At 48.3% G+C, this 16661-nt stretch overlaps 1 pseudogene; it reads left to right on the plus strand.

Moving 5' to 3' along the window:
• LOC144268924 (antigen WC1.1-like) overlaps positions 1-1769 on the plus strand; it is a 43609-nt pseudogene extending 41840 nt beyond the window's left edge.
• The last annotated feature ends 14892 nt before the right edge of the window (positions 1770-16661 follow it).

Consider the following 16661-nt stretch of genomic DNA (forward strand, 5'->3'; position numbering starts at 1 on the left):
AAGCCAACCCAAATCAAAGATCTCTACAGTGCAGCAATGTTCCCTGCAAGCCTTTCCTGGAATGCAGCTATTGCAGCTTATATACATCTGTGTCAGACATGCTGTGACAGGGGGTGGGTGGGACATGGAGATTTTAAACCCAAGGGCCCATGTCCCACCCTTATTAGCTGGCTCAGCACCCAGTGGTGTCAGTACGTTGGAGACTGATGGCAGTTTATGGGGTAAACTTTATCAGGAGAACACACTGAAAAGACATTTTTAAGATAATGTCAAGTTTAGGAAGCCGGGAGCAAATTCTGGGAAATTCCAAGTCATTTACATTTGTAATTATTCTAATAGCATGCCTTGTGGAGCAATGCCTCTGGACTAGATCCCAGTCACCTCTTTCTATAACTCCTCCTCTGCCTCGTCATGTGGAAGCTCTAGGATCCACTCAACCAGCAATTGAAATGTATCTGATAAATGTGATATGTGAAATCCTCCAGTCTAAGGGTTCCAGAGGAGGGTTCCTCTTCCCATCCTGAGGGTGGAAGTGCTGAGAGATCCCCAGGGACCAGTGAGGCTGGTGCATCTGCAGCTTGTAGTTTATTTCTATCTTCACTGTGACTATTCTCTTAATTACTTCACATCTTCACGTCAGATGCCCCTGCGCTGCCTGGAGATGTCCCAGGGGATGGTTATGATGATGCCAGAGAAGTGTCTGACCCTGAAGGTGACACTGGCTTGGTGCAGAATGATGAGGAAGGCACTGAGGCGAGTGACAGGAACGGGGATTCACAAAGAGGTGAGTTTGCACTTCACACTGTCTCTGCAGAGTGGGAGGGCTGGAAATGTGAGGAATGCAGCAAGGGAACAAACCTGGCCAACCCCGTTCCTGTGAGAAAAACTCTCCTCTCTTCTTTTCATTCCCTCAAAGCAGAGACTTCAGTGCCTGCAATGGTGACAGGAAAAGTGGGGTCCTTGCTATATGATATTTCATGGTCAAACCAGCAAGATCCCTCAATCCCTAGGTTCAAATCCTTGTGTGGCTGCCGCTCCCTGGATGACTGGATTGCGACCAATTTACTGCGCGTGTATCTTTTGGGCAGAATCTTATAAACCAAAGTCCTGTTAATGCTGCACAAATGTTAAAGAGCTTGTGACACTTCCTGTAAAAGTTGGGCATTTACCCATTATCCTTGGCCAATATCTCCCCTCCCCTCCCCATTGTGTCCTCAGCAGAGACACCACCAGCCACCCCAGAGGAGGTGCAGTGGTGATAAAATGTGCATTGCTTCGTACTTGATAAGAATTATGTGTTCATGTTTGTTGTTAGGGCAGAGTGAATTATACAATGTCCTTAACTAACAGCTCCTTGCTCGTAAGTGATTGGATTTTGTACATGAAGTGACAGGTAAATACAGTGTCACTTGGCACCTTTAAATGGTCAGGAAACCAAGGGTTTTACTTCCAGAATAAGTACAGAGATATGCATTAAAACTTGTCATGGACCCAATCAGAAGAACGAAGAGGGAACATTTTCCTACCCATACTTCAGAGTGCGCTCCACCCTTGCAATGCAGCCAGACCTCGCTATAAAATGGATCCACTGACTGTATGTGTCTTCCTTGGTATTTTCAGGTTGGAATCTGCACTCACTAAGGAATGAAGGTGTTTCTGGGATGGAGAAGGAAACCCCGTTCCTGCCTCCTGGAGACACAACTTACGATGATGTGGGACACTGTGACTCTGGGAGATCAGTATCAGAACAATGTGATTGGACAAAATAACCTTGTGATGATGGAAAAGCTTTGCCTTTTTCTCTGAGAAATGTTTCCTTTGGCATGATGCCCAGAGACAGACCCTGCCTGGTAGATAGACAAAGCAGGTGTTTTTATAGAATTTGTGAGAAGTTGCAGGAAATTCAACAGCGAGTGGGGAAAGGTTCACAAATTTCCTCTGTATAACTTCCCACTGATTGGCCAGGATGGACTTTTCCTGCTTTTTTATCCCTGTAATTTCTTCAGCTTCATTTTGTGCCTTTTTCTTATTAAATCCTTTCTGAAAGTCTTCCCCATAGTGGAAGCTTTTTCTTGCCAGATGAATTGTGCAGTTTCCAGTGTTCATGACGGGGAGAGGCTGAGATTGAACAAACCAAATGACAAGGATGGGCCACCTCTGGGTATGGCCGGCTGTTTGACAGGGAGGTGAGTTTACATGGAATGTTCTATCAGGCATGTGGTAAAAGTGAGACACCAGCAAGAGAACATTCTGAGATGAGCAACAAGGTTGTTCCTAAACTGAATTCAGATTTGAAACTTTCATTGAATCCAAGGAGATCAATGGGAAATTCTCCCTGGGTAATTCACACCTGAAATTAAACAAATGCTGAAAAGAATTACACATTAGCGATAAATACAGAGGATGAATATTTCTGCTCTGATGATAAATTAATTTTATAGACAATAGTGACAAGGGGAAGGTTAATCAGAGTCTGGATTTCCACTGAACCAATAAGGCTACAACAAGTAACAAGTTACTGAGTTCTCACAAGAAACCCCATTAAAACTAATCATCTTCGCACAGTGGCATGTTCATTTCCAGCACAATCTACAAATACAGTTTAAAATCAATGCTGAGCCGAGTACTGACCAGTGCAGAAGCCAAAAGTGTTTGAATTAATCCTCAGTGAAATAAATACCAGAATGCTTGCAGAGTACATCGCTATTTCAAAGAGGTGTCTGTCTCTCCCTCAGCACAGATCCTGCATTCAGCTTGGACACCTCATCTGTACACGGACACAATGGAAATAGAAAAGGTCCAGTTGAGAGTCAGGGCTGTTCAGGCCGAGTGTCTGGGGTGCCTCTCCAGTCCAATCTCTAGTCAAGCAGGAGGAAGACTTGTCTGTGCCTGCCATGGCTCAGATCCCACCTCCACTGGCCCTGGGCAACACAAGTCCTCCCCTCTGTGCCTCACAGGCCCTGCTGTTACCACACAGCTTAGAGGTAGGTGTACACCAAGCCTTGTGCTCTCCAAGCCTCTCCCTGCAGTGTCCAGCTCAGTGGCAGATTTAGAGTTAGTGGGGGCCCCCACCCTGTGTTCAGCTTCATTTTGGGGGCCCCTCCTTGGGACCCAGCCAAGAAAAAGGACATTCTCTCTTATCTCCCTCCCATCCCCTTTTTTCTTCATCCTCCTCCTATAAGTAACAGGAAGTAAATGAAAATAAAGTGAGGTACCTTGATTGTTTTTGTAGTCTAACTTATTTTTCCACAGGCCACTTTAAAATTGCAGAGGGTCTCAACGGACCACTTAATGATCTTTCTAAATATTGTTTGTACCGTTAGCTATTGTAAAGCGCTTTGGATAAGAGCGCTTTATAAAAAATAATGTAAAAAAACATTGGGGTGCGGGGTCTGGCCAGGACTTAGGGTGCAGGAGGAGGCTCAGGGCTAGGGCAGGCGGTTGGGGTGTGGAGCACTTACCTGGGACAGCTGTTGTTTGGTGCAAGGGGTACAGGTGGGGATGTGGGGAGGGTGCAGGAGTCAGGGTGGGCAGGGGGCTGGGGCTGTGGGGGGCAGGTGTGTGGGGGGGTTGCAGGAGTCAGGGAGGGTAGGGGGAAGCGCTGGCAGGGAGAGGGAGGGGCGGGACCGCAGCATGCTCAGGGGAGGAGGTGAGAAAGAGGCGGGGGAGGCGGGAGCTTGGCTGCCGGTGCCTACAGAGTCTGCAGCAGGAGTCGGCAGGACCAAGTTTCTGCCCCCACAGCTGCCTGGCCCTGGGGCCCCCTGTCATTGGGGGGCACCCTGTGTTTTACTGTATATCTTCCTCTTATTCTGTTATTTACCTGCCCTTTAGCAGACTCTGAATTCAGCCGGCTGGGCTGGAAAGCTGCACAGCAGCAAGGAGATTGATTCAGGTCACTGGGATCAGGCAGGTGTTGAGATGCTAATGGCTCATGCTGCTGAAACTCATGCAGGAGGCTCTAGCTGTCTGCCACATCAGCCATCTCTCCTGCAGGGAGCTGAGACCCTGCATTCACTGTGGCACTAACCAGCTGTTGGCATTAGCACATCGGTGACACTGGACTAACACTGTGAACTTCCTGAGCCCAGCCGGGCTCTGTGCTGTTGGTCACATGCACGGGAGGGGAGGAGTTCTCCAAATGCAGCCAGAGAGAGAAAATCATGATAAAAAAGGCTCACAAATGCTGAACCCCTTGTGGGAATTAGGCAGGCAGTGATGTAGTGGTAAAAAAAGGAGGTGGGTGAACTCCCAAACTAAACTCCATATTCTCCAAATGAGACGTGGATAAACGCTGTTTACCCTCGTTTACTCCCAACTACACGACTGCAGGCCGGTGCCGAAGGATCAACTTGGACGCCTAATTCAGGCTGCTGGTTTTGAAAACCAGGCACTGAGCGTCTTCCTCACAGAGTTTGCAGGCCAGGGACTCTCTTTTATTATGTATTTGTTCAGCCCACAATGTACAATGGGGCCCGAATCCTGACTGGGGCTGTTGCCCCTTTTCCACCCGAGCAGCTCATCAGTGTTTGGGGCTCTGGGGCTGTTCCAGCTGAAAGCAGAAATTGTTGGTGTCTGGTATTTTCCTTGGTGCAATCTTGGTTGTTTCCAAGGAATGTACAAAGTCTGAACACAGGAGGGACTAAGAACAGAAGGAGCCGTTTTTTAGTTTACTAGCCCTCAACTTCCTTAGCTGACAGACCCAAATGCTCTCCTTAGCACAGGGGTCTGCTCTACGAAGGGCCTGTCCAGCCAGGGAGCAGGAGGCTCTGGCCTAAGGAGAAGCTCAGCAGGCAAGTGTAGGGAGCCAGCTGATCCAGCTAAGCAGCAGCTAATGAGTGGCTCCAGTTCCCAGCTGGAAGAGGTAAGGGAGGACCCAGGCCTGGGGGGAACAAAAGACAAACGCTTCCCTGAGGAGGAGGCTGTAATACTGCAAGGCCCTGTAGCCCCCTGAGGCTAAGGGAGGGCTGTGACCCTTGAGCTATTGGGGCTAGAGGACCCTGAAGTATCAGCGCAGGTCAGGACTATCACTTGTGTTACTTTTCCATGTGCCTTGTCTTTGTGTGGCAGAGGAATAACAGAGGTGACTAAAGCAGAGTTGGGTGGGGCTGGTTGTTTTGCCCCCAGGCCGGTGGACAGGCCCAGCGGAAGGGTGGAGAATGCAGGCTGTGTCTGCCACTGCCCAGGAAACCATGGATCTTGAATCCTCTTTACAATGGAGGGGGGAGCAACTGTAGCTACAGCATCAGCAGCTGCAGCAGATTGTGACCCAGCAGCAGCAGTTACACCAGAAGCTTCAGTTACAACAACAACAGTGCCAGCAAAAGCAGCAGGGAGCAACAGTGATTTATGCTTCATCTGGAGAACTGGAGCCCACAGGTGAGTGCAGGGCTGTGGTTTCCTGTGTGGGAGGGAGAAGCCCTCACCAAAATGGGGACAGAAGATGTTCTTGAGGCCTTCCTAGGGACTTTTGAACAACTGGCCAGGTCATACTATTGGACCTGGGAGGAGTGGGCCACTAAGATTGCTCCCTACACAGCAGGAGAGGCCTAAGCAGCGTGTCATGACCTGGGGGTTGAGATGGCAAAGGACAATGGGACACTGCAGCAACCCTACTAGCCTGTCTAGGACTTAGTGGAGAGGGCTATCATCATCCATTCAAACATGAACCCATTGGCTCTAGATTCCCACCGAGGGCTGCAGCCCAACGCTTCCAGGATTTGTGTTCTCTCTGGCTGAAATCAGAGACTTATTTGCCAGTGGAAATGGTGAGGTTAGAACAGTTTTGCCAAACTATCCTGGGGTGGCCCAAGTTGTGGGTTGGCTGCCACCGGGTGACTTGCCTGGAGGAGGCAGTCTGCCTCGTAGAGAACTTTCTGGAGACTGAATTGGAGTGTGAACCTCTGGGAAAACCTTGGCAATCAAATGCCCACAGATGTCTAAAGGGGCCAAATTGGTCTATGTAGAGTGTATTCATCGGGATGTTTGGTCCTACCCTGTGGCTAAAGTCAGGTTAATGGTCTGGAGCAGCAGATTGAAATGTCAGTGGCGGTGGCCTGACTCCTAGCCTACCTGATGGTACTGGGCTGGGACAGGGGACCTGTGGGGACCTGTAACCAGTCTTGTGAGGGTAGCTGGGAAGGCGGAGTTGGCACTTAACCTCCTCTTGGCATCCCAAGTTAAGCTTAAAGAAATGTTCCCCTTTTCTGACCCTGAGCTGTTCGGTTCCAAACCAACGTGCTGCTGGGAGCAGTGTCAGGCCTGAAGGGTCAGGGTGCAGTGTAGTTTGGAGCTCCCTGAAGAGCAGCCACAGGCAAAGCCTCCTCCTAGGGACAACCCACTGGCCTGAGAGGAAGGGCCCAACTTCATCCAGAGTCAGAGGGAGGAGCCAGTCTTGAGTCTTCCGTATGGCCGGTTCACTTGGTCACATGTATTGTTGGTTGCTCCTGACCAGGATGCCCAGTACCCCCATTTTGAACTAAAAGGGGATCTCTTGGTGTGTGTGATCCGGGACAAAAAAACCAGGGCCTGCCAAACCCAACTCCTGGTCCTTAAGTTGTATTGGAACTAAGTGTTAAAACTGGCCCAAGATGTACCGTGGTCCTGTCACTTGGGAGTGGAAAAGACCCAAGGGAGGATTCTGGCCCAGTTCTTTTGGCCCTTGGATTATTGCAACCTGAAAAATTATTGTTCATCCTGTCCAGAATGCCAACTGGTGGTCCCACAGCCAGCCCACAGGGCCCCTCAGTCCTCTTCTATTGCTGAGCAGCCCTTTTGCCACCATTGGGGTCGACCTCTTGTGGTCCCTGGAACCAAGTTCAATCTGATGTCAGTTTATGTTGGTGACTGTTCATTATGCCACTTGGTAACCCGAGCCATAGCCCTGTGCTCGGCAGTGTCCCAGACACAATAGCTACCCAATTAATGGATGTGTTTGCAAGGGGCGGGTTTCTAAGAGTTCTCCTGACAGACCAGGGCACAGCGTTCATGTCCCAGTTAATACCTCAGTTTTGTGGTCTCCTGAAAATGTACTCAGTTAAAACCTCTGTTGCCCGCAAACAGACGCTTTGGTCGAGCAGCTTAACCCTACATTAAAAAAGATGTTTCAAAAATTTATAACTAAGGTGTAACACTCTGCACCCTATAGTCACCACAGTAATATCATTATGAATATGGTTATGATACGATTGTGATATGTTTTGGACAAAGTATGGCTTGCGAGATATTTAAAAAGTCTTCATCGGTTACAATTTAACAGGATATTAATGTTTCTGTGCTATCATTATATCTAGAGTTATGAAGTTTTGCTCAGCATCTGTCACTGAAATATGTTGTGAAGTTAAAAACACCCAAAACCAGCCTTTCAAGTACAACAATGAAAAGGCCAAACAGCGTTAATGGCCTATTGAGGGAAATACACTCACAAGAATTACCCCAGGGACCAGGTACAATAGAAACCTCTCAGAGATAGCACTACGCAATGAGGACTGTTTCAGTCAGGTCACAGCAAAAGATCTTTCCAGGAAGATGGAAGAAGCTGTAAAAGGGGGAAGTGATATCACTATGGGGCCTAACTCTCCCCCTACAGCACAACACCTGGAAACACCTGAGGAACAAAGACTGCACTGGGGAAGGGGGGTCCCAGGCAGGAAAGAAGGAAGCCTGCCTGTGTATGGAAGCTTGGTGCACTACTTGTACTATCCAACAGGGTGAGACGCAGCTTGATTCAAATCCTTTCCAGTTTAGAGAACTTAGATTGTGTTTTTTGTTTGATTTCCTATGGTAATCTACTTTGATCTGTACGCTATTACTTATAACCACTTAAAATCTATCTTTCTGTAGTTCATACATCAATTTTAAACTTTACCTAAAAACTGCGTGGTTTGAATGAAGTGCTTGGGGGAAGATCTCAGCTCAGTTAACAAAGGTGTGTGCATTGTCCTTTCCACATCGAGGGAGGGGTGGATTGGGTAATAAACTCATATACTGATCAGGCTTCTGCCCAGATCAGGACAGTGTAGTTCAGGGGTTCTCAAACTGGGGGTTGTGACCCCTCAGGGGGTTATGAGGTTATTACATGGGGGGGGTCACGAGCTGTCAGCCTCCATCCCAAGACCCCCTTCACCTCCAGCATTTATAATAGTGTTAAATATTAAAGAAATGTTTTTAATTTAGAAAGGTGGTCACATTCAGAGGCTTGGTAGGTGAAAGGGGTCACTAATAGAAAAGTTTGATAACCACTGGTGTAGTTCATGGGGCAAGGCTGGGGAGCTGGGGGTATTCTGGCTGGAGTTTCTCGCTATTGTTAATTCATGAGTGTCTCTGGGAGCATTTATGCAATCTAGCTGGGTATGGGGCTCCACATGTTGTTGTGCCGAGTGATAGTAGCACCTGGAGGGGTCTACTGCTTGTCACTAGCAAGGCATTATGAGAGATAGTCCAGGCTGGAGAGTTAAGGGAGCACAGCGGTACCCCAGTTCCAGGCTGCACCATGGGAAAGCCCATCACAGAAGTAATCCCAGAATTGGGATAAAATGTCCCTTTATACGTAGTTTGCAATTCAGGAGGTCCCACAATCCTCTACCAGCTTTTCACCCTTTCAATTGCTGTACAGCAGACAACCCTGCGGGGGGGGAGGGGTAGTCGATCTTTCACAGGAGTCTTGTCAGGAGCCAGAGAGTAATCCAGCGTGTCCTCAAGTTGAGAGAGAGATTGGATCTGGTCGGGGGCTTTACCAGGGAGAAGCTGAGAGTGTCGCAGCACTCCCAGGAACAAGAGTGCAATAGAAACAGCAGCCTCTGGGTTTAGCAGCCAGGGGATGGGGTTCCCCTGCTGCTGCCTCTGCAGAATGCAAACTGCTGGGAAAGGGGCAAGGGCCTTTTGAGATAGTGTGGGGTGAGCTACAAGTTTCAATTGGTGGGCAAGCACCAGGGTCCCAGATATATCATGCCACGCTGCTGAAATCCTGGAGGGCCCAGAATGAATGTCTTGCCCACATCCCAACAGCAGAGGCAAAATTGGGTCCCTAGGGGTTTTAATAAAATAAAACTGGGTCTTGCACAGAGATGCCTATCGGGGAAAACCTGTTCCTGGCACACCAGGAGGAGGCCAGAGAACTGGCCAAGCGTTTCACAAATGTCCTTACTACTAAACCAGGGTGGACCCACCTAATCAAACACCCATACATCTGAAATCTGAGAGCTATGTCCACAAGGACTGCTTCCAGGAACAGGAGAGGTTAAAGGACACAGCCAAGAAGGAATTACAAATTGTGTTGCAATTGGGTGTATCTGAGGAATCAAAGAGCGAGTGGTGCAGCCTAGTTGTGCTGGTCCCTAAGCCAGACCACAGCATTCGCCTTCACATTAATTTTCACAAATTAAATGGAGTGTCAAAGTTTGATGCCATCCTATACCCCGGATCAGCGAGATGCCTGAAGGCCTGGGGAAGGCTCATTACATCACCGCTCTCAGCCTTACAAAGGGCTATTGGGAAATCCCCTTGTCACCTGACTCCAAGGAGTTAACTGAATTCACCACGCCCTGTGGACTGTACCACTTTCAGACCTTCCCATTCAGGCTCTATGGAGCTCTTGTGACACTTCACAGACTCATGGATAAAGTACTTCAGCCCCACAAAGCATATGGCACTGCATACGTAGGCCATGTCTGCACTTACAAGCTTACAGCAGCACAGTTGTACCGATTCAGCTGTGGTGCTGTAAAAGCATCCGTGTAGCCTTGTTATGCTGATCAGAGAGAGCTCTCCTATCGACTCAATAAAACCAGCTCAAGAAGCTGTGGTAGCTGTGTTGGAGGGAGACACGAGTGACATGAGGGCTTATGCAGGCTAAACTTTTTTCACTCGGAGGGGTGAGGGAGGGAGAGTGTGTTTTCACATCCCTGAGCAACAAAATTTTTGCCAACAAAACATGTAGACATGGCCTTACATGATGTAATGATCTATTTCACCGCGTGGGCAGTGCACCCACATGGTGTCAGTGCAATACAGTAACTCCACACTTAATATCCTCTCACTTAACATTATTTCGATCTTACATCCCTGCTCCATTACAGAACATGCTCCATTTTAAAGTTTGTGCAATGCTTTGCTATAACGTCGTTTGGCCGCCTGCTTTGTCCACAGCTGGCAGCCCCCCATCACCTCCCATATGCCCCCCCACAGCACCTCCCACCTGCTGTCAGACCCTGTGGATCAGCACCTTCCCCCACCTCCTGCCCATGGCAATCGGCTGGCTTGCGGCATTCAGGAGGGAGAGGAGGAGGAGCAAGGACTCGGTGCGCAGGCTTCCCCCCCTCCCCTGCCTGCTGAACACCGCAAACCAGCTGATTGTCGTGGGCAGGAGGCTGCGGAGGGAGGGGGGAGGCTGCGCACTGGGTCCTTGCTCCTCCCTTCCCTGCCCCCTGAGCTCTGCAAGCCAGATGATTGCCATGGGCAGGAGGGAGGGGGCAGGAGCGAGGATGCGGTGCTCCTCCCCCCTCCCTCCTCTGCCTCCTGCCCGTGGCAATCAACTGGCTTGCAGTGTTCAGGAGGCAGGGGAGGGAGGGGGAGCCTGCGCGCCATGTCCTCACTCTTCCCCACTCCCTCCTGCAAGCCGCAAGCCAGCTAATTGCCCCAGGCAGGAGGCAGGGGAGGGAGGGAGGAGGAGCAAGGACGCGGCGTGAGGAATGAAGAGGCGGGTTAATGGTGGAGGTTTGGGGGTAGGGGTGGACTGGGTGGGCCAAGGGTTGAGCTGCCCGCCACTGGGGCTTGCAGAGATGGGGAAGCTGCTGCTGTTCAACATGCTTCTCCTAGCCTACAGCACCTTCAGCCTCCTTGTCTGCCTCATCTCCATTGCCAGGGGGCTGTGCCTGTGTGGAGTAAGGTGGGGGACCTCCCAATTATAGTACTGTACTGTATGGCAAAAAAAATTCCCTGGAACTTAACCCCCCAATTCACATTCATTTTTATGGGGAAATTGGATTCGCTTAACATTGTTTCACTTAAAGTCGCATTTTTCAGGAACGTAACTAAAAGGTTAAGTGAGGAGTTCCTGTACTCCCGTCCCTTTGAGCTGTGAGTCTCACAGCCAACCCGACCAAGTGCCAGACTGGCTGCACGGAGATGAAGTACCTCAGCTATACACTGGGGAATGGGAGGATCTAACCCTTAATAGGGAAGGTAAAGGCCCTCATAGAATATCCCCTCCCCACCACAAAGTGGCAAATAAAATCTTTCCAGGGGTTGGCTAGGAGCCATCAGTGCTTCATACCCCACATTGCTATGATTATAGCCCAACTGGCATAGCTATTGTGCAGCCAGGCACCCCAAAAGATGCTGGGAACCTCTGCGTGTGCGGCTGCGTATGGTGAAATAAAGCCAATTCTCTGCAGTGCCCTGGTACTTCACAGCCTAGACTTTAATAAAGAGTTCATCTCACAAATGGGTGCATTGGAATGGGACCTGGGGGCTGCACTCTCACAGGAATTGGAGGACAGAGACCACCCCATTTTGCACTTGAGAAAGAAGTTGCTGCCCCAACAACAAAAATACACAGTGATAGAGAAATAATGCCTTGTGGTAAAGTGGGCCACCCAGGACCTTCGATACTGTTTATTTGACTCTCATCATAGACCATTCACCTTGAAAATGGCTGCATGCCAGGAGAGACACAAACCCCAGGTTGCCCCGTGGTACTTGGCTCCGCATCCTGATGTGTTTACACTTCGCCATCGAGCCGGTGCCACACATATGAATGAGAATTTTTTTCATGAGATAGGGGAGGGACTGGTAAGATCAAGAGAAGTCTCCAAGTCCATTCCAGGGGGAGGCATGTAGCAGGGCAGTCTGCCCTTTAAGGGGCTGAGGAGCCAGGGAGCAGCGAGCCCTGGCCTAAGCAGAAGCCGAGCAGCAGATGTTGGGAACCAGCTGATCTAGATAAGCAGTAGTTAATGAGTGTCTTCCATGTCCAGCTGGAAGATATAAGTGAGGAGCCAGGTCTGTAAGACGGGGGCACCAGGACAGACAAACACTTTCCTAAACAACAGCAGGGCAGGCTGGCAGGCCAGCTCTGTGGTCCCCCTGAGGCTAAGGGAGGGCTGTGAGCCGTGAGCTACTGGAGAGTAAAAAGAAAAGGAGTACTTGTGGCACCTTAGAGACTAACCAATTTATTTGAGCATAAGCTTTCCTGAGCTACAGCTCACTTCATCGGATGCATCCGATGAAGTGAGCTGTAGCTCACGAAAGCTTATGCTCAAATAAATTGGTTAGTCTCTAAAGTGCCACAAGTCCTCCTTTTCTTTTTGCAAATACAGACTAACATGGCTGTTACTCTGAAAACTGGAGAGTAGAGGACCCTGCAGTATCAGTCAAGGTCAGGACTATCACTCTTGTTACTTTTCCATTTACCTTGTGTTTGCGGGGCAGAAGAATAACAGAGCCTGTGCAGAAAGCTAAAACAAAGTTGGGTGTGGGTGACTGTTTTGCCCTCCACCTGATAGACAGACACACCAGACTACACACTCTCTTTGGATTTTGCCAGGGTCACATTCTTCTCATTCACAGACTACTGCTTGGCGCTCTTGCGTTTTCTTTCTGCCTATCCCACTCTTCTTGTCTGTTCTCAGTTTCTAAGTGAACTCTCTTCCCCCACTGCCCTTTATAAAACACTACTCAGCCAAAAGCTACTGGGTGGTGTGATGATGCACTCCATATGCTTTATGACAATATTCTTATGAATGTGAATATGATATAACTGGAATATGCTTCATGCAAAAGGTCTCTTGTAAGGTATCATTACAAAGCTTATAATCTACTGAGTGTGGTCATCCTATGTGTATGCATGTATCCTTCTTGTATCTGAAGCTAGAAATATGAAGTATAACTCTGAGTTCCTATTGTAATTATGCAAAGTGTGGACCATTAATGGTGGTTTAGAATCTTGATGGCTTCCATTGACTAGGACAATTGGTTCCCAATGGCTCTGTTTACTTGCAGACCTTCCTGGGGATGTGCAGGCCAGCCCAGGAAGAATCTAGGCTGGGGTCTCACAGCATATGTGATCATGCCACCTGATACTGGAATCCATCTTAAATCTGGTACTTTTCCATTTAGAAGGAGCGGTGGGGACCCAGAGAGATAAAAGATTCCCGCCTTGTGCCAAAGCTATAAAAAGGGGTAGAGCAGGACAGAGGGAGCTGCCAGTCATGAGAAAGCCCATGCTTTCCACCTAAGATGTTTGTGGGAACTAACAAAGACTGTAGCAGGGGAAAGGATTGGGCCCAGACTAGAAAGGAGTCTAGTCTGTGATAGAAGCTTATTGGAGCATCCCTGAGGGTGAGACCGAACACATGACAGGTGGATTCACAGACACCTTTTGTCTGAGATGGGGGCTTACGCTGACATTTATGTTAACTGAAACATGAGTTCATACTTATCAGTGTCCAGGGGGATTTAACTCAACCCATGATAAGGTTTCATGCAGTTCATATGAAGGGCTTTCTGAACACTACACTAGTACAAATAATGATAAATAGAATGCCTCATTTTAAAGAGCTAGGGATAGTCTACAGCTCCGACTGTCTGGCCTATCTCAGTGCAATGGGTTTTGCACATTTTCATAATTTATACATCAAATACAATAGAGCCCCCCCTCCAACACTGCAATATCTTGGGTTGCAACATCTGTCACATCCATTCTGTGAATTCCCAGAACTAGGCAAAATCCAGACATTTTCTCTGTGCTGTCTAAGAGCACATCTGCAACCAACATCTGCTAAACATCTAGTGTCTGCACTATATCCCAGAAGTACTGTTGGTGGTGAGGATAAGGTGGTTTGCGGGTTGTTTTTTGTTTGTTTTGGGTTGTTTAATAATGGTATAAATATATCATTTCTTTTTGTGCTCACAAACGGCTGACTCATTTTCACTAACAACAAATGTAAAACACCTTAAGTAGAGACCAATTGTGGAAGAATTCAGCCTGAAACATAAAAAGCTATAAGGAGCTGAAAAGGGACGCTTTCAAATGGAAATGCTCAGGCAACATTGACCATAGCCTGCAGCTCAGGGGTTGCTCGGTGCTCCATCTACAATACACACAGCATGACAGCTATCCCACCATACAGTTGGATGTGGCTATCAAAGGTCAGCTCTTGGAGTGAATTCACTCAGTTTTGGCAATTCCTGGGATAAATTTGATTCACTAGATTTGGTGACCTCAGTGACCTTAATTTCTCCCAAGTGGAGGCTGCATAGTGGAACTGTTTGAATAAGGAAAAAGATTTACATATCATCTCAGACAAACAGCTCCAACTCCATTTGCTGTTATTCATGAGGTCAGGCCACTATTCAGGTGACTGCTTGGGACTCTCTCAATTACTTTCCAATCTCACGTATATCATGAATTTGTCCTGGAAATACATTATTGGCAGGGCCATTCTCAGAATTTATTGGGCCCCTACGCAGTATTATTAAACTGGTGCCCCTATGCCTGAGGGTAACCCAGGCTCAAAACCCCACAGGGGGGCGGGAGGAACGAGGCAACAAAGGATATCGAGCTGCCCAGCCCGCCTTACGGGGGAAGAGAGTCACATTTCCCCGCAGAGACGCCAGTACCCTCTCCCTCATGCAGAATGTGCAGCACCGACGCATACCGCTCTGTGAATATGGTCCCTGCCGAAGGAGACTACAGTGAGCACTGGGTGTGCGGGAGCCGACCTGCTCTTACCTGCTGTCATAGGTGGTGGGTGAAGCTGCCGCTTGGGGAGGCTAGCTCCCCAGCCCACCTCTTCTGCCCATGGCCCCGCCCATACTCCACCCCTGCTCTGCCCAAGGTCGCACCCAAGCTCTGCCCAGGCCCCGCCCTCTCCCCACTGTCTCCCGCCTCTCTTCCCTCCCCATCCCTGTTCACCCCCTTCCAGCCAAACCCCTGAAAAACCCAAATGAAGCAAATGACATTTGAAAAAAAACACTCTTCTGCAATTTCTTTTAAAAGAAAATGAAGCATGTTTGCCACTGCATGCCAGAAGGTGAAGCCTGGACATGCAGAAGGTACTAATTAAAAGCACTAAATTTGGGAGTAAAAAATGTCAGTACTGAGCATTTTGGTATACTCTGAAGTTTGTCAGAGATTTATCTGCAAAAACTGTGTAGTAAGGGCGAGTCAGCTGCCCTGCTGAATACAACATTAAATATTATGGAATACGTGATGCAGCTCTTCTCTGTTTTACATTTTCTTAATCAGTATTTCTAAAATGATTTTATATTTTAAATGTACTCTTAAGCCTTCATAAAGTAATCATTCCAGATTGCTACATATTTAACTCACTGAAACAAAGAGATTATTTTAAATTAATCAGTCAGAGAGGTTTAGTGTGTTCATAACAAGGTTCATTGCTTTTAGAAAAAGGGAACACTAATGTACTTTGTGTGATCTCCATAACGATAGACATGTTTATGAAATGTCACCAACTTTAAAAAATATGTTTCCAAAGATTTTTGGCATAACGAAGGATTTTATATCTTACTAAGGTACTGATTTTGCTGGAGGGTTCTCTTAAAACTAGTTCAACAAATAGTCCGAAGTAAAGAAAGGGAGACTCATTTGTCCAGCTATCTGTCAGGAAAGGGGTGTTGTCCCTTTAAGGGCTCTCTTCAACAGGAGGGTGAAGGGAGAAAGGTATGGACAGAAAGGACAGTGTTACAGGGAGGCCCAAGTTTCCTTCTCCTTGTCCCTGTGCTTGGGCTGGCCAAAGAAAGGGTCTCAGACATCTCTTGCAGGTGCTTCACCCGTGTTCTTTTATTTACAGTGGCGGTACAGTCCCACTCCCCCCAACACCTGTCCCCGCTCCAACCTCTCACTGGGTCATCTGGCCTTTGAGGCTTGTGTCAGCCAGCAGAGTCAGAGCCTCAACCTTCCTATCCTCCTTCCTGGCTATCCCCCTCCCTGAGCTTTTCCCTGGGTTTATACGCCTGCCCACTCATCAACCTAGCTGGTTCCACTCAGCTCAGCAGATCACCCTGAGCCTGCCCTCATTAGGGCCTGCAGCTGGGCTCCCTGCTAAGGGTCTTGGCCCACACACCCGGCCACCCTACAGGAAACAGGGAGAAGCCGGGTCTTTAGCAGGGCACCCAAAGGCTTTATACCTCTCCCCTGCGACAGACAGAATTACTTCTCTTGTCTTGCTTACAATACTCCTGCTAATACAGCCCAGAATGATGTTTGCTTTTTATGCAATAGCATGACACTGTTGACTCCTATTTAGCTTGTGATCCACTATGACCTCCGGATCCCTTTCTGCAGTACTCCTTCCTCAGCAGTCATTTCCCATCCCATTTTGTATGTATGCAACTGATTGTTCCTTCCTAAGAGGAGTGCTTTGCATTTGTCCTGATTGAATTTCATCCTAAATACTTTGTTACCAGATTTGCCTGTTACTTTGGGGTATGCTCATTTATTAGGGTTACTCTTCTTGGAGGGGCAGGGGGGTGTTTCTATAATTCTATTAATGTCCTGTTTGTGTCACTTGTGTTTTTATATGGAGCTGTATCTTTTCCTTCTGCAAGTCCCCTCCCAATGGAGCCATCTCGCAGGACCTAGGTTCCCCAGGGCTGGGTTCCTCCAGCCCCAGAACCGGATGAACACACACACACACACACGTATT

The sequence above is a fragment of the Eretmochelys imbricata genome, chromosome 1 (genome assembly GCF_965152235.1).
Source record: "Eretmochelys imbricata isolate rEreImb1 chromosome 1, rEreImb1.hap1, whole genome shotgun sequence".
Taxonomy (NCBI): domain Eukaryota; kingdom Metazoa; phylum Chordata; order Testudines; family Cheloniidae; genus Eretmochelys; species Eretmochelys imbricata.